The sequence below is a fragment of the Amblyomma mixtum genome, chromosome 6, assembly GCF_055824585.1.
Source record: "Amblyomma mixtum isolate Tamu chromosome 6, ASM5582458v1, whole genome shotgun sequence".
In the NCBI taxonomy this organism is placed as follows: domain Eukaryota; kingdom Metazoa; phylum Arthropoda; class Arachnida; order Ixodida; family Ixodidae; genus Amblyomma; species Amblyomma mixtum.
In genome coordinates, this window is record NC_143017.1 from 144,988,267 (window position 1) to 145,007,105 (window position 18,839).

Genomic DNA, 18,839 nt, shown 5'->3' on the forward strand with positions numbered 1-18,839 from the left:
AGTTCACGCACAATGCACTGGGAGCACTCCACACTGCCTGTACAGAGGCAGAGGAGGAGATGGGGGTATAGTGAATAGGGTGCTGTCTTAGAAGGTTGCTTTAGAGACATGTATTGTGGTGTCCATTCTTTTCGGGTGTACACCAAGATATGAGAGACAGGCATTCCTTTCCTTAAAACCAATTTTCTGTTCATTTTCCTTCCCTTACAGGGCATGGTTCGGGTGTCCACCTGATATGAGTGTTTCCTGGCCCACTGTTTTCTTTTTATTTCTGCTATTTTATTTCTTCCATTTTTTTCCTGTTTCTGTGGTTATTTTGCACAGAAGTGGCAAATCTGGGCTCTGGCTCATGGGAAGCACAGTGTTGACCAGCCTAGTGAAGCTTTTCGCTTCAATAATGTGCTGGTCGCGAAGGTTTTACGAATTTGAAAGCCTTCAGGTTGGCAGGCATGCGTAGATTTAATGCAGACATAAGAGTATTTAAATATTTTGTTGCGAGGTTCTGTGTACACATAGTGACTTTGTTTCCAGTGACACTTTTTTGTCCTTTATGAAGTTGTATCTTCGCATTTCTAATACTCCATTTTATCTTCGCACTTCTAATGGTATTTTGCAGAACTCGTTTATACATGTGCTCGCTGTTTCGACTGAAATTTCGGTGCAATTACTCGCTATACATGACCGGTGACTGATAGCTGCTGCTGCTTAGTACACTGGAACAGAGGACAGCGTCGTTGAGATTTTTTCCTGGCTGTTGCATATGTACAAAAATGTTACTGTTCTTGAACGACAAAGATTCACTAAAATATTTGTCCTCTGCTTGCTAATTTCATGGTCTCTACGTTTTTCATATCAGCGGCATGCACTGCTTTGCTGGTTTCGAACTGATTGTTTTAGGCTTCGTGTGATAATTTCTTTACTTATTAAATATGCAAAAACATGGAAGCATTGGTATCAGTTATGTATGCCACGATTTTTAAGACATAATGCATTCTTTATTTTAAAAAAAACACATCTCACTTGTCTAGGCAGTGCATAGTGTTATCTAATACACAATGGCATTGTCAATGGCAATGCAGTTATTATTTTTGCTTTTGATCCCTCCACAAACTCTATGAGGAGGCCGCGCTGCAACATGAGCCCCCCCCCCCCCCCCCCCCCCAAAACAATTTCTGGCTACGCCACTGCAGTGAATGGCCTTACTTTCCGAGCCCGTGACATAAAACACGCGTTGGAGGTCGCCATTGCGTTGGCTGCATCTGATCCCACTTCAAAAACAATTATTTCCGACTCGCGAGGGGCCTGTCGGAGCGTCGAGCAGGGCTGGGTACCGTATCTAGCCTACCGCATTCTCCAAAACAGCGTCTATACCCGGGACCCCGTGCACCGGTGTATCGTTTGCGCTCCTGCTCACATGGGCCTTGAGGGAAATGAGGCAGCTGACGCCGCCGCCCGCGTGTTCTCTCACCGGACGTTTCCCTCCGACCCTGACGATCAGGAACTCGAATTCACTCCAGCTTACACCTTCAGAGACATTATTTTACTTTATCAATCGGCCACGGCCTTTATCCCCGCCCATATAAAGGACTGTCAAAGGCGGAGGAGCGGCTTCTGCTTCGCCTGTATACTAATACTTTACTGTGCTCGGCAGCTCTCAAACACTTCGACCCTTCTTTCTCGGCCAGCTGTCGGCACTGTGCGGAGAAGTCTTCGGACATCTACCACATGGTGTGGGCCTGCCCCTCCAACCCTGCTATCCCCCCCCCCCTCACCTTACCTCACCCCACCCCACCCCACCCCACCCCACCCCACCCCACCCCACCTCACCTCACCCAGGGAGGACTGGGAGGCGACCCTGCTAGGCTGCTCAGACCTGCAGGCCCAACGGGCCTTGGTCGCGCGAGCCCGGGCGGCGGCCGACGCAACTGGGGTCCTGAACTGGGGTCCTGAACTGGGGTCCTGAACTGGGGTCCTGAACTGGGGTCCTGAACTGGGGTCCTGAACTGGGGTCCTGAACTGGGGTCCTGAACTGGGGTCCTGAACTGGGGTCCTGAACTGGGGTCCTGAACTGGGGTCCTGAACTGGGGTCCTGAACTGGGGTCCTGAACTGGGGTCCTGAACTGGGGTCCTGAACTGGGGTCCTGAACTGGGGTCCTGAACTGGGGTCCTGAACTGGGGTCCTGAACTGGGGTCCTGAACTGGGGTCCTGAACTGGGGTCCTGAACTGGGGTCCTGAACTGGGGTCCTGAACTGGGGTCCTGAACTGGGGTCCTGAACTGGGGTCCTGAACTGGGGTCCTGAACTGGGGTCCTGAACTGGGGTCCTGAACTGGGGTCCTGAACTGGGGTCCTGAACTGGGGTCCTGAACTGGGGTCCTGAACTGGGGTCCTGAACTGGGGTCCTGAACTGGGGTCCTGAACTGGGGTCCTGAACTGGGGTCCTGAACTGGGGTCCTGAACTGGGGTCCTGAACTGGGGTCCTGAACTGGGGTCCTGAACTGGGGTCCTGAACTGGGGTCCTGAACTGGGGTCCTGAACTGGGGTCCTGAACTGGGGTCCTGAACTGGGGTCCTGAACTGGGGTCCTGAACTGGGGTCCTGAACTGGGGTCCTGAACTGGGGTCCTGAACTGGGGTCCTGAACTGGGGTCCTGAACTGGGGTCCTGAACTGGGGTCCTGAACTGGGGTCCTGAACTGGGGTCCTGAACTGGGGTCCTGAACTGGGGTCCTGAACTGGGGTCCTGAACTGGGGTCCTGAACTGGGGTCCTCCACCTAGTACTTGTAAGGGCTGGCCCCCTCTGGGCCAGCTCATGTATAACCTCTTTAAGTGTATCTGTATATGAATGTTTTTCCACCACCACCACAGGAGCTTCCAAGTGCCGTCCATGGATGACGCCCGAGGCCGCGGTCGTCATCATCGTGAACTTTTTTCTCTACCGCGAACTCCCACTATCCACATCGGCATCAGTATCGCCAGCTCCAGCCTTTTGTGGCGCGTTAGCGTGTTCACTGTAGTAGTTGTGGTTTTGGCTTTTGCGTACTGCCGCCTAGCATTGCAGTTTTAGCACGATGGGCAAGCACCTTAATAGCTACACGGCTGGGAGTTAGCTCTTGAAAACTGCAAGTGTGCGGCAAACAGAAAATTCGACATGGCCGAGAAGTGCGTCTGATGATGGTGCAGCCAAAAGGATGCATTGAGAAACACAAGTTGTAGAAAGTGCGCTTTCTGAGGCAAGTTGAGAGTTTCCCAAACTGGAAGAGCTGCTCTGCTATGTGATGGAAGTGCGAAAAAATGACTACGCGTTGACAGCGGACATGCAGCGCGGCTTCTTTTGGGATGAACGGGCACCAGAGCACAGCACCAGCTCGTAGTCGAAATACTCCACGGGTGACAAATGAACGTCGAATAAATGTTGCTCATTTCCTGATTGGTGTGTTTATACTTAAAAAAAATTTTTTTTCGCACATCGCATGTACGGTCCGCACCCCGAAAATTGGCCCTTGAATCTGGACAAAAAGAAAAGCGTGTCCCTTACATGCGTTTATATGGTATGTCAAGTATGGCCAAAATACGACAAAAGTATGGAGCGAAAACAAAAATTACCGGCAGCACTAAGCCGGTACTTTATTAGAGTAAAACTGGACTATACAAACTGTTGCGCATGTTTATAGCTGTCATTCTTCAGTTTCAGCGCTGAGGAAAAATTATTGCACTTTCCATGGCCGGTCAAGTCAGGGGTCATGACTGTGGTGCCACTGTGAAAGATGTGGTTAAGAGAGCACATCTTAACATAAAGGTTATGATGTGAAGCAGAGAGGTAGACTTGACAGGTGTTGCACATAACATTTGATCTTTGTTCTTGTTTTGTTCTCTGATGGTAGAGCTTGCAGCTGCTTCTTTTTGGGAGGATTAGAGGTGTGGACTTCTTTTACCTCATCTTAGTCGGAAGATTTGTTGAATGAGCTACTTCCTAAAAGTTACCTGATCAAATTTGGTATTTTGGGCAAGCTTCGGAACGTCGGGATAGATGAAGTTTTATTGATGTGGTTCAAAAGCCAGGACACTTTCCAAGTCTTGCCAATAGATGCAGCCGCCACTGAATCCAGGTCCGCCATGTGCAAAAAAACAAGCAAAGTGAAAAACCGATTTCGGAAAATGATTTCTGATGGCAGAAGGCCAGAATAGGCGATTCCTATATTCCAATAGCAATATTTTGGTGCCAGGTCAACAATTCCCATGTATGTGATGATTCCAGTGAACTTTAGTGTCTCCAACAGATTCACCTCTTCCCATTGCCTGTCATGCCGAGCGTATGCTTTCCTGGCCAAGATCTTCATTCATGCATATTTATTAGCGTTTTCACACAGGGTCTTCACCTCCGCTGTGAAGAACATCAAGATGATGTCGAGAGGTCGAGCGGATCTCCAAGCGCCGCTCTGCAATGATGCACCGATATGGACACCTGGCTGTTGTCTTGGATGAAAAACTCGATGTTGTGAGAACCCTGAAGCACAAAAATAAACCACTTTCATCAGTTATTAACCATATGCATCGCAGAAAACACGAAGTAAATGAAAACAAAACTTGCGTGCAAGTACATGATGATGTTTCACGCCCCTGAGATGAAGTCTCGCTGTCGGAATTGAAATCCGACATTTGTATGTCATTGTCTGACTCAGCACCGCTGGTTTTGTCGCAAAAAACTGAAGTGGCTAAAGTGCTTTGTGTGGGATTTGACTTTTGAGGAGTGCACGGCGATGTGGACGCCGTGTTCGCCAGCTGACGCTGGTGCTGCCGTTCAAAGTTACATTTTTCACGGCATCCCCTCACTTCAAAACATTAAAACCTAAACTGTAATCAAAGGAATAGTTGTTAAGCACACAAACTAGATTGCGCAGCATGTCCACAAAACTCTATTGAGTTTCCTGTGCGGGAATTTTGATCAGACGGACACGTCCCATGGTCTATGGTGCAGCAGTGAAGGAGTTAAGCTTAAGTGTGTTGGTCCTGAGCAACCTGCTGAGGCTAGAAAAGGAAAAGGAAATCACTGCCGTATGTGCACAATAAGTTCTGTTTTCTAAAAAAAGACCAGTCGCAGAACCAGTGTGGATGTGGTGTTTTCCAACACCGGAGAAATTGAAAAATTTGTGTCAGCATATGAATTCTAACCCTTACAGAAACAATCAGTTGGCACAGTGGATAACAAAAACCATTTCGAACACGTGGAAACTGTTGTGTACTCCATTCCCTTGACACCTAGGAAAAGATGCGCATGTCAGGCAGGCAGATACATAAATGAGACTAAAAGAACTGTACAAGTTTACGTAGTTTCTGGAAATCCTGGGAGTTCACTGCAATGATTTGCCCTCCAAGAATTGAGCAACAGAACTTGCCAAGTGCTTGAGCAGGTGGTTACTGAATCAGTTAGGCTGCATGCAAGAGTGTAAGCGCTGTGGGTTTCTACGTGGACACAGGCCACCACCCACCGCGGGTTCGAGCTTCGCGCGAGCCAAGGGCCCCGATCAGCCGTCACCACACACACACTGGGACACCGATGCGGTGCACTCAACCTCCGCTGGGAGGAGAGCGATTCGCCGCAAAGAAATAGGCCTCCAAGTTCACAAAGGAGACGTTTATTCACGTCGTCCTTCAGCGGTACACACACACTCAATCGTCACCCCGTCCCGGGGGCGCGCGAGGAGCAAGGCTCCGCTGCGCGCACGAAGCGACACGAGCAATGAGCGCCGCTAGCACGCCGCTGCAGGAGAATGTCCCCGCGGCAGTGCTGTGATCTCTCTCTCGTGTCGACCGTTGGGCCGGTTGCGAGAGAGAGTGGGCATTCAACGCAAGGTACGCCTGTCGGAGGTCGCTGGACCCCGCTGGACAGGCTCGAGCCGCTGCAGGTCAGAGGACACGTGCGAGCGAGCTCGAGTAAGCACTGGTCCGAACGGCAAAGGCCGGCACGGACAAACAGTAACGTACGCACCTTACGCTGTCTCGGAGGGATCTCTCTCTCTGGGCCCTGCTCGGACGGTCGCGCGGCGCACGGCCGCCCAAATCGGGGTCCCGAATTTCCGCCAAAAGGCGCCAATGGCAAAGGCCCTTGGGGAGCCGGGGCGGAGCTGTGGCTAAATGACAGTGATTAGTCACCCAGCCGCCTCTCCACCGCCTGAGGCGGGAGCAAGGGAAAGAGGAGAAACGACGCGGTAGGCCGGCACAGCCGCGCAAAGGCGACGGCGGAAAGCCAGGATTCCCACATCCCGCTCACCTCGCGACAAAACGGGTCATTTTGCTGGGCTTTCAGTAGCTCTTTAGGGCTGAAAAACGATTCCAGTCATCCCAGAGGGGAGCATGGTCTCGTCCCCACTCAGGTTTGCAGCCAAAATTTCCGTTCGCGTCGGCAACTCCGAGGCGCTCACGAAGAGCTTTGCCTCTCGTCCGCTTTGCGAAGCGCTGCTTGCCTGGTTAGCGGAATGGGTTAACCCGTTTGCGGGCTCCCCCTCCTTGCCGCCCGGCGGCTCGTCCGCTGTTTCGCCCCCTCCGCCTACAGGCGTCAAGGCGCCGCTGGCGAGTGGGGCACGGGATAGCGCGTCAGCTACCACGTTTGTGCTCCCCTTTCGACACTGCACGGAAAAGTCGTAATGCTGTATCAGGAGAGCCCAGCGCGCCAGCCGACCCGCAGGCTCGCGGAGCCGCATCAGCCAACTGAGCGCACTGCACCCCTGCCTCAGTGGAGGCTTGGGCGGGCTGCACGAACGAGGGAGGCAAGGCTCCTAGTTCGTTGAGCGGCGCGGTTTCCGCAGGGAACCGGGCCAGCGCCTCGCCGTTCCCAGAGCAGACTTGACTGCTCGCGGGGCACGGCTGCTGCTGTTCGAAACTGCCGGTTGCGGCAGCGTGACACGAACTGCTTTCGCACTGGGCGGAAAGCATGCACAGCTGAGGCATGTGACCAGCGGATGCACCGCAGGGTGCTTCCGATACAGCTCCAATGGGAGCCACGTGGTCAACATTTTGGGTTGTGTCACCGTAAACCCCAATGGGGGCCACGGCCAACCACGGTGTCTAGCTATTCGAAGGAACAGCAGCCAGCGCATCAAACGACGCTACAACTCCGTAGGGAGCCGACATGTAGCTGCCGAGTGCCGCGCTGGGGGTGGTAGACACGGTGCGCAAGCGTGATCGTCAAGGCGACCTGCTCGGCTAATGTGCCATCAAAGGCGTAAGCGCCAATGACTTAGCACGTTGGGCGCCAGTTGTGGGTTTCTAAGTGGACACAGGCCACCACCCACCGCGGGTTCGAGCTTCGCGCGAGCCAAGGGCCCCGATCAGCCGTCACCACACACCCACTGGGACACCGATGCGGCGCACTCAACCTCCGTTGGGAGGAGAGCGATTCGCCGCCAAGAAATAGGCCTCCAAGTTCACAAAGGAGACGTTTATTCACGTCGTCCTTCAGCAGGTACACAAACACTCAATAGTCACCCCGTCCCGGGGGCGCGCGAGGAGCAAGGCTCCGCTGCGCGCACGAAGCGACCAGAGTAATGCGCGCCGCTAACACGCCGCTGCAGGAGAATGTCCCCGCGGCAGTGCTGTGATCTCGCTCTCGTGTCGGCCGTTGGGCCGGTTGCGAGAGAAAGTGGGCAAACAACGCAAGGTACGCCTGTCGGAGGTCGCTGGACCCCGCTAGACAGGCTCGAGCCGCTGCAGGTCAGAGGACACGTGCGGGCGAGCTCGAGTATGCACTGGTCCGAACGGCAGAGGCCGGCACGGACTAACACAGTAACGTACGCACCTTACGCTGTCTCGGAGGGATCTCCCTCTCTCGGCCCCGCTCGAACGGTCGCGCGGCGCGCGGCCGCCCAAAGCGGGGTCCCGAATTCCCGCCAAAAGGCGCCAATGGCAAAGGCCCTTGGGGAGCCGGGGCGGAGCTGTGGCTAAATGACAGTGATTAGTCACCCAGCCGCCTCTCCACCGCCTGAGGCGGGAGCAAGGGAAAGAGGAGAAACAACGCGGGAGGCCGGCTAGCCGCGCAAAGGCGACGGCGAAAGCCAGGATTCCCACAGCGCTCTTTTGGTATTGCTAACAAGGAGACTCTTATCTGTTGGAAGTGTCTCATTCATGGTTCGCTGGAATAGTTTTGCATGTTCAGTTTTCTGTAATACATCGTCATACACCTGTCTTCTTTGCAGGTGCAATGCAGTACCGGTGGAGCCTTCTTACAAGTGGTGTCCATGGAAGGTGGCTTACTGCACAACAAGCAGCTTGTTATGTGCGCACATTACTAGTTCACAGGACCGCATGGGCTGAAAAGAGGGGAATGCACATTTGCTCTGGACCTGCGAAATGCATTCTAAAAAGAAAAAGACCAGTGATGCGCCAATAAGCATCCAAACTGGCACACACCTGGGCTTAATGAAGTGTGACGGGTGGCCGCAATCATCTTGGGATTGCAGTGAAGCTCTAGAAATGGAACTACAGTAGAACCCCCCCCCCCCCCCCCCGCAAAAGTCACTCAGACTAGCAAACATCTTTTCTATATCAGTGTCATTTCTATATCACTTGTTAGTAATGGCTTGGCACTGAGGATGCTCTCTGGCAATCAATTGGCTATTTATAGGGCACATTGTGTTTGTTTACAAAAAAGACTTATCTTCTGTCCTGCGCTTATCTCTTTATGTGATAACTATTTAGTTTGAGTTATCACATTTTATGTTATCACGTTTCAGATTGTTTTAAGTCTTGTAGAAGTTCTGCATTTGCGCTGTTAGTACAAGGCAGCTATGAATATAATGTTAGATTCTATGTGAAAATCAAAGCTTTTTGTGAACATGATGTCGTCTTCCACAGCCTCAATGCAATACTTACGAAATGCAGTCAAGTGTGGAAAAACCGCCCACGCAGTGTTGCCGCATCTCTGCTTCTTGTTGTCGCTGCCTCATGCATCACAGTACTACTCTGTGTTGGGAAGTTCGCCCTTTTCTTCCTTTCCGTACTTCTCATTGCAGTTTTTATTTATTTATTTACGATACCCCTAAGGCCCCCCGTGCGTAGGTATTACATGGGGGGGGGGGGGGGGATACAAGCATAAAAATATGGCACAGGCACTTGAAACAAAACACAGGTAATAATGAATTAAAGCTAGTAATGTACACAAATAAAACAACAAACAACTCAGAATAAAATACTCAGTAAATGCACATAATACAGGAAAAATACCGAATCTGTTAGTCCATGGTTTGCTTTAACGAATGCTGAAACGATTGTAGGTTAACCTCAGTAGCTATGTGTGATGGCAAGTTATTCCAATCTATTATAGTGCGAGGAATGAATGATTTCGCGTAGAGCAATGAACTGCATGTGATGCGTTTTATTTTGTTATCGTGGTCGTGGCGAGAAAAGACTGCAGGGTGTGGCAAAAAGAAGTTGTGGAGGGTGGGATGGCGATACAGTTTGTGAAGTAAGGTTAGGCGAGTGAAATGGCGTCGACATGATAGCGGTTCCAACTCGGCACGTTGTTTTAATGCTGTGACACTGTTGAAGCGTGAATAATCTGAAAAGATGAAGCGAACAGCACGGTTTTGCAGGGATTCAATGTTGTTTATGATGTAAGCTTGTTGAGGGTCCCATATGGCAGAAGCATACTCAACTTTCGGGCGGATTAGCGTGATGTAAGCAAGTTTTTTTAAGTGTGAAAGCGTGTGTTTGAGATTACGCCTAAGAAGGCCGAGTGCGCTATTTGGTGATGCTAAGATTGTGTTAATATGGTAATGCCAAGTTAGGTCAGACTGAAAGTGAACTCCTAGGTACTTGTAAGTTGTTGTAAGTAAGTTGTAAGTTACTGGCTCTCCTTTCCTAGCGACCCGTGCCACCTTCTTTCTATGTCAATATCGACTTGATTTTTTTTCCCCTAGCGTGCCATGCGCCTGCCCCTAAGGTCTTTGAAAAGTTGGCTTCTTCTTATAGCTCTCGAGCTTGGTGGTTAAGCCATTGCAAAGCATGTTGTTTTATTGTCTTCGGTAACCGCTGTGATGACACTATTCCATGAGAAGTACATCGCCGCGGCCAAACGCTCTTTACTATAACTGGGTCTTTATTAAAGGTATCTTCACTATAAATAAAAGAAATGTGTAGTTGTCTATGGAAGGCGAAACAGGACCACAGTTTCATTTTACTACGTATGTCCAAATTTCTACTATATCCAAGGTTACTATAGTGCAGTTCTACTGCACACAGTGGCGGGGTGGCTCAGACTGACATTGCTGCCCCCCTGCGGACCGTGTCTATTTTAGTTGGAGGGGTCACATTTTCAGCTCATGTGGCACTGCAAACCTGATGTATCGATCTCGGTTGCCGCTCTTTTGATCTCCGTGAGCGTTGGAGTAGACTAAAAGATTGAATTAACTGAATTTTAGAAAAGCTACGATGAAAATTAAGTGGCTTTAAAATGTAGCTAGCCAACCAAAATTTTGAAATTTGGATTAACCAAAAGTATGAATTATCAGGATTTGAATTATTATGAGTCTTGTGTACATTTCTGTGCATGACTCAGTCTAGTTTTGTTTATTTTGGTCGAAAATACCACAGTTTCGAAAAAAATTTCATCAAGATTTGCCTATTCATCTTCTTCTAGGGATTTTTTTTGCATACTGAACAGCTATTTGATATTTGATTCAATATTCGAAGTCATCTTTTTTCATATTTGTATTAAATTCGCATGAAAAAAAACGATATTTGCGCTCCCATAAATTGTCAACTTGAAGAAAGAAGAGAAAAAAGAAGTGCTCTTTTAGTAATGACTGCATGATTTTAAGAGAAAAATTCAGATTCTTTGAAACTGCTCAGAGTTCAAAACGTGTTTGGGAAAGCGCAAAATACAATAAGTAGATTGGAACAAAAGTGCATCTTGTACTAGAGAAGCTTGTTTTCGATAGAAGTATTGCATAGCTGATGTGGCTGCATCACTGAAGATTTCAAGAAACTATTAACAGCACCCCAGTCTCGCTACACACCACCAGATGAACGAACGAGGAACGTGAGAATTATTCCTGATGTTATGACAGTCATTAACCTGAATGCTCCCAGTATCGTTGGAAACTGAACCTGGAACAGTTTTAATGCTTCATGTCTTTGTCTTCACAGTGCGTTAGAAAAATGCTTCCCTACATCGGGAAGCGAAACTTCGGTTCTTTGAATAGAAGTTAGATGCACAGCGTGGTCATAAGCAATGCGAAGGTTCCGAAATCTGAGCTTGAAATTATCGTTAGCGGGCTATTGATGCTCAATGGGCACATTAAGGAAAGAGCTAAGTGGAGAAGGTGGTCTTGGAAAAGAATTCATTAATGAAGTCACAATTCTGTATTTTGCATGCTGATTATAAATATATCGTCATGTGAAGCAAGAGCCTGTGCTCTTATATAATATATTGTGCAAGCGTGTTTGTGAGAGTTTTTAAAGGAAATTTTGCTGTAGTGCTCTTGCTGAAATCCCAATGCTTTCTCTTGACATTAAGGAATGCAGTGAGGGTGAAATTATCCTGCCTATCATAGAAGTTGAGGTCGGGGTTAATTGAAGCTGGCATTTTAGAAACTGGAAGAAATGTTTATATTTCGATTCATGAAGTGGCAACTTCAAAACCCTGCAGCAATAGGCAGGATGACAATTTCAGCTTAATTGCACTTATTTATGTCAAGACAAACAAATGGCATGCCAGTTCCCTGGAACAAATTTCCTTATAAGCTCTCGACGAAAAGTTACATCACAGATTACATAAGTGCACAAGCACCATAGTTGGATGCAGCCTAGTAATTTCTTTTAGCCCAGCAGCCGTTTTAAGACCCTTAAACCAACCTTTTAACTCAGCTTAATTATTCCTCTGAAGCTCTGGAAGTAATTTCGAACCACATGATGGTAATGCAAGCTTTTGGGTGATTTGGTTGCATTTGCCCTTGTGTGTGAGCGTACCTGTTGGGAACTGGTTTCTTGAGCTGTAGTTATGACACAAGATGGTAATTGGTAATTTAATTCCCCGACTTTGCTGGAGCAAATGACGGTGTATTAGATTACCTAGAAGAAAACTGGTAACAGTTCAGCCCCCTTGTCTGCTCAAACTCTGTACCTGTCATTGAAGCTTGGGGGAAGTTCAAAAGAACTGTGCACAAGTCAATTAAATGCTTCATTCCCATGTGCACGAGAAAAGTAGGTAGAACAAACCTATGAATTTCACGTCCTTCATGTGAAGCATCAGTTGAAGCATTTATGGGCAAAGCATAGGAAATTACTTTTATGCATTGTTGGAATCCGCTTTTCCCCTCACCCGCCCGAGGATGCAAACATCCTCCTGAACTCTCTTTCGTTGCCTACCACGACCCTTCCCCTCATGGCATCCTTTGGAGCCTCAGAGCGCCAGTGGAGGAAGGGGAAGAGAGGTGCTCGACTACTGTCATGGGAGGCCCTCCTTGCCCCCTCTCGTCTTCAGTGACAACTCTGACAGCGTGGGCCACGCACGCTGAGAGAGAGTGGAGCGAGTTGACGGAGGCAAGCAACAGCTCTGGCTGCCCAGGTGACACCAGCCACTTCTTGTGCCCGTCTTCCTGCCTGCTGTCTGCGTGCAAACTGAAATAGCTAGGCTGTCCGTTTGGGAGATCTCAATAAACAATTTGGCTGCAGTTATTCCTCAATGTGTTGTTCTTCGTGGCCACATGTGTGGTCAGAGCTAGCGGAGTAGTCGTGGCCCTGAGAACGGGCTCCCAACCGTGGTGGAAACCCCGCAGTATAAGAAACTATTTGCTATCTTTCCCGGTCTTTTTGGAGAGTAGTAGTAAAAGCGGAAGAAAGGTATATAAAGGGCGTCCTTATCTGAATTTATAAAAAAGGATTGACAAGAAACTTCTGGAAGTATCTCTGAAAGTAAGAAAGCTACTGTTAATATTCGACATCTGGAGATTGCACCATAACAGAGCTTTGAGATGGCCTGCGCCTTTAAATACTTCTGAGTCTATATTCACGTGGGATGATGTTACTGCACCAGAACTTGAAATATGTAGTTAGTCGCGACTCGTGACCTTTACCTCGCATAATAATTGGGCAAGATGGAATTTTTAAGTTGCTTCTCGATCCATATGAGAGAGTTCTGGTGTGGATGATATTCCGAAAACCTTTCGGAAAAGGCGTGGAATATGGTGTTCATATTGCCTCAGATATTTTTAACAAGTCTCTTCAAACTGCGTTCCGAATGATTGGAAGTGTGGTAAAGTCGTACCCAAGGTGTGAGAGATAATAGAAAATTGCAGATAGATATAGCCTACCAGCACATGCTGTAAAATTGTACATGGAGAAAGAATGTGGTGCGATGCCTGTGAAAAGTAAGCTTCCTGCCTGTAAAATGACTATATAATGCCTATACTATAACACAGTCTGTTACTGAACTTGGGGAGAGAAAAAAAAGCAGACTCGTTACATTGAATTAAAGAATGCAGTACTGTGGACTGATTTTCTTTTCTCAAATCAGGTGCGTATTAGGAAACACGTAATCATTCACTCATGAAAGAAACAAAATACATCAAACCATTAAACTACTCATCCAATTGCTTCAAGTATTCCTTTTTAGTTCAGTCAATTGACAAGTCAAACAAGCTGCCAAATGATGTCTTGAAAGAACTTGTAACATTTGAAAATGCTTTCGCAGGTGGAAATTTCGCAAGTGGGACCACTTGAAGTGGGTTATTGGACAGGGACCACTTGGCAAAGTGGGACCACTTGAGCAAGTGGGACCACTTAAAGTGGGTTATTGGACGGGACCACTTGAGCAAGTGGGACCACTTGACAAACACGACCAATAAAAAAAGTTTGAAATTTTAATTAGAACCATGAAATTTGATATTTCAGATGGTTCCAACTGGGTTTTGAAATTCGTTCCAATTGTGCCTTTGCATATTATTAAGGTGCTAAAGGAAGACTGATTTGTGAGGACTGGAGGGCAGTGCTGAGCCTGCATGGTGCCAACATTTTCACAGGAGAACTGATACTGAGAATTGCATATACTGTCATGGAAATCAAGACACATGCACAAACATACATCACACAGAAGAAGGAGATACAGTCAGACACTAATAGCATCGACTCATGTGTACACATCCATACAACACTCTTTTGCTTCCATACATATATACCCTGCTTGTGAGACTCTCATACTGGGGCCAGTGGCGCTTGCCTATTGAGCACAGTTATTTCATATAATTTCGGCCTCAGTGATTGAGCACATAATGAATACAATTTATTACGTTAAGCTGCTGACAGCTCTTATTTGAAGAGTCGGATTATGGTTCTGCCTTGTTTGTCTAATATGCAAATGTTCACATGGATCATGGTTCCACTTGATGCCCAGCTGTGGCCACTTCCAGTCTAGTGGTCCCACTTTGAAAACCACTTGCTTAAATGGCACCACTTGAAAGCAAGTGGGACCACTTGTAAAAACCACTTGCTTTCAAATGGTCCCACTTGAAGGCAAGTGGGACCATTTGCAAAACCACTTGCTTTCAGGTGAGACCACTTGAAAGCAAGTGGGACCATTTGGAATCCAACTTCATATTTTTACCTGGAACGGTACAATAAATTAACGGTACGCTGTGTAATTACATCAACTCTGGTTATCCCATGTACTTTTCTGAATTATTTGTTTCTATTCTATGCTAATTAAAGCTTTAGACTTATTTTCTTTTAAAGTAGTGTGTTGTGCGCATCCTGCGTGTATAAGAATCTACAGGCGCGGCCATAAGTAAACGGAGCACGCTATTGCGTTCGAAGTGCAATCCCACTTTCTCCATTGGTAATGAAGAAGCGTTGTTTGTCTACAAGAAAGCCCACCAACCTCCTCTACCAGCATGCGCGTACCATTGCGGGAAATTTCAATTAGGTGACGCCTGAAAAATATTCGAAGACAGTCGCGTGCTCTACTTTTGTCCGCGCCTGTAAGTACCAGTGAACTGCATAATTTAATCGATTCTCTTTTCATCAGATGCGTAATAATAGTTAATGTACACATCCTGCAGTCAAATCTTGACTAATGCCAATCGTATGAATAAAATAAAGCACTAAAATAATATTGCCGCTACGACAAATAAATTTTTTGTTGTTTCTCGACTGGGAAGAAACAACGAAATAAATTGGATCGGCTCTGAACTGTGCGCCCGAGCAGCTGTCTGCTCCTCTCGTGCTCCCTTAGCCCCCGAAGCAGTGCCATCTTGATCCACTTTCGCCTCGCCGTTATACGACCCCTGCTCCATGCCTTCCCAGATACCGCGCGGGGCGTTAACGAATAAACAGCTCACACGGAGCTGCGCGCGCGATGTCGCAGGCGCGAGCCACACCCGCGACCACTCTTTCCTTTCCGTTCGCGCTCATGCGTCAAGTTCGCGGTTTCTGGAAAGCGTCGCGCATCGCGACGCCGGGGACGGCCGCTTTGAGGGTTCCGCGCAGCGAAGCGGACGCCGCAGCCACGACCGGTGTGATAAAAGTTTAATCCTGAGATGCGGCCAGCTAATTCCATAGCGAGGCCCAAGCTATTAGATTACTAATCAAATATTTTAATGGAAATCCTCTATGTGGACTTGATTTTATAATAATTAGAAGTTTCTGTGGAAGCTGTATAGCTTTCCTTTGTAACGTTGTAGCTGCGCTTGAATGGATGCCTATTACTATTAGATTATTAATGTGATAGCGTTACAAGCATCGTCAGGGAGAAAAAACAGTGTCGTCAGTCATGTAATTCACCAGACCGGGCAATAGACGATAGACGGACGGACGGACGGACGGACGGACGGATAGGAGCGCCCCCTTTGAAACGGGGTGGTGGCAATTGCCACCATGCTCAGCTTTTCTTTATTTATTATTTTTTTTGTTTACTGTGTTGGCAATTCTCATTAAGATTCTCCATCACCTTTGCCCACGGTTTCCTACTATTCTAACCTTATGCCACATCTTTGCTTTTCAGCCACCAATCCTGCAATCGCTTTTTGCTGACTTCCACTGCAGATTTATTTACATGACCATTGTTATCTTTAAACCCTAGGGCCTCAGAAAGAGTGACTGTGCCTGCGAAATGCGTAAGAAATGCGCAGCGCCATCTCTCGGCGCTCCGAGAACTAAGTCCTCCATGTTGGCTCGGTACATAAAACTACAGTGAACTAGAATATTGGGTAGTGTGCTCACAGGCCCGCTCGGGGTGACCCCGCCGGTGTCGACAGGGCGCGGTGGCGCGTGGTGGCGCTGCACGCGTCTTCACGGGTGAAAGCGAGTGGCGCATTCGGCTGGCGTCGCAGTAGCCGTGGTAGCCGCGCCGACAAATTGAATTATTATCGCAACATTCGCGTGTGTGTCATCGAAATGGCTCGGCAGATCTTGAATGGAACTTAATTTCTGGCATGTGCACATGTTTATTTATTTCTCAAAGTTCCACAAGGGACATTGCATGAGGGGTTACATGAGCAACTTTTATCAGTATACGCTTGGCACGCAGGGATGATCACGTATTGTCACTCGTGCCTGCAATGTTTCCTTGCAGTTACAACGCACTGTGTACCGAGGGGTCATACAGCTTTTTGTCTTAATACTTAAAGTTAATAGTAGTAGCATGTGGTGTGGCGGAATTTGATTATATGCCAGGGACAAACGCGGAATGGAGAGTGTGACGGAGGCAGCAGTTATTTCTATTCTCAAGGAGCCAAGCTGCAGCACACATAACACAGAGGGGCAGGGAGGTAGAAGGGAGACACATAAGTGAGCGAAAGTACAAGGAAGGGGGGGGGGGGGGGGGGGGGCATATACATTATTTAAAATTAGCGCTTTGCGCTAAATAAGATCGAGGCACACGTACCGAAACAATTTCGACACAACAGTAACTGACTTCACATTTTTTTGAACAGCCATGCAGCATCCACTGCTATTTAAAAAAATAAAGAATGAGGCAGATTTGTCATCACTGCATGCATTTATGCTCGCTCATTTCGCCTCTGGCAGCGGTGGCTCAGATGGCGCTCGGTTGCTGATCCGAAAGACATGGGTTCGAACCCGGCCACGGCTGTCGAATTTCGATGGAGGCGAAATTATAGAGGCCCACGTACTGTATGATGTCAGTGCACGTTGAAGAACCCCAGGTTACAGTGAGTTGTACCCATGTGGTGGAAATTTCCGGAGCCCTTCACTATAGCGTCCCGCATAGCCAGAGTCGCTCAGAGACGATAAAACCCCGTAAACTAAACCACTTCGCCTCTTTTTCGTTCAACTTTTTGTAGCACTTCAGAGCAGCGTCAGCAACGGCTCAGTTTAAGGTGCTTCCCCCGTTCGAGTTTTTCTTCGCTGCAATGAATTACATTCCGAAAGCATTCTTCATATGTTGGAAGTGGTTAGAAGCAGACTTCAAAAAGAAGTTGGTTCTGTGAGGTTTTCTGTGGAGAGGTTTTCAAGCTTCAACACAAATCCATAAAGCTGCGCCGGTGGGTAGAGCAGTCCTCCATGGTCGCGGTATTTTGTCAGCCTCGCAGGAAAACAGTTTTCATTGGGAGACTGCATTGTAAGCAAGGTAATGCACATTTGGCAATTTGTCTCCAGTACACACTTCCGTGCAACATACCCTATTACGTAGAAAACAAGTCTACAGTCACTTCTACCTACGTGCTCATCGTGGTCATGCGCAGGCACCCAAGTTTGAATCTGGAGGGCCCTGCATTTGAAGGCCGCTTATCTGGGCAAGCTTGAACAAGCACTGGCACCATACGTGAACAAAAACGTGAAATGACCCCCCGAGAAGCGCTCAAACCAGTGCAAAACCGCACAACAGAACAACAACGAGCCCACAAACATGGGCGTCCGGAAGGGGGGGCAAGGGGGGGCGGTTGCCCCCCCTTGGAATTACGGATATTATTTATGCCCTAGTAGAAAACAACTACAAACCTACCGCCTCCCCCACCCCCAGACATCGGGTGCACCCCCCTGGAAAAAGTTCTGCGGACGCCCTTGCCCACAAATACACACGGCGCACTGACGGCGACGGCAAATCCTACCGTGAAGTCTACTGTGGCGCCACCTCGTGTCGGCGCCGCGAAACAGAAACCTGTCGACATTCGCTGGGCCACCGCTCCCCCATTGAGCCGGCGCGGAGTGAGCACACTACCCAATATTCTAGTTCACTGTAATAAAACGAAACTGCTGCCCAGCGTTGGGTTAAAACGGCCGCGCTTCGTTTGAAAAGTAAAATGCTGATGCAGTGTTGCGCTACCCTCTCCACTGTGAAAAGACACTACGATGCGTGCCAGAACTAGGTGCGTTAAAGCTTTTCGCTTTTCTATTTTTTTTTTTACTCCGTCCCAACGTTTTAGTAACACAAAACGCCATGCGAGGTATCATGTGTCAGCACGCGGATCAATGCGCAGCTTTCGCTTTCTGCGCTGATTTTTGACAAAGCTTTCGAAGTGATTTGCGTTTAAATTAAGATAGGGACCACTGCCTTTGTTGTCTCTGATCAAAATTAGCAGCCGATTTCGTGCATTTATCAACTCTCCGGTCGGGCGTGAATATATATAGACGCATACTTGAACAACGTAATAGAGAAGGTAATTTTTTTGAGCGGCCCAATCGCTCGTGCCGTTGCGAAATAAGTTCACTCGAAGAACCATATGCCGATTACTGCTTAGTTTGCTACGTGTTCAGTTAAGTTTTTCCCGTGTTCAATTAGTTTTAGAAGGGCGAGCAAACTCTCTGGACCATACGCATATGTTACGCGCGTTAAGGAGTCTTTGTGAAGCAATACACCCTACGTATAAAAACTGAGGTACGAATGCTTTATT

At 48.1% G+C, this 18,839-nt stretch overlaps 1 long non-coding RNA gene across 3 annotated transcripts in view; it reads left to right on the forward strand.

The window, feature by feature from the left end:
- Positions 1-12,632, forward strand: part of LOC149340664 (uncharacterized) — a 33,283-nt gene extending 20,651 nt beyond the window's left edge. For all 3 annotated transcript variants that reach the window (XR_016283640.1, XR_016283641.1, XR_016283639.1), the window contains one exon: positions 8,190-12,632. This is a non-coding gene — a long non-coding RNA (uncharacterized LOC149340664). The remainder of the gene's footprint in view (positions 1-8,189) is intronic.
- The last annotated feature ends 6,207 nt before the right edge of the window (positions 12,633-18,839 follow it).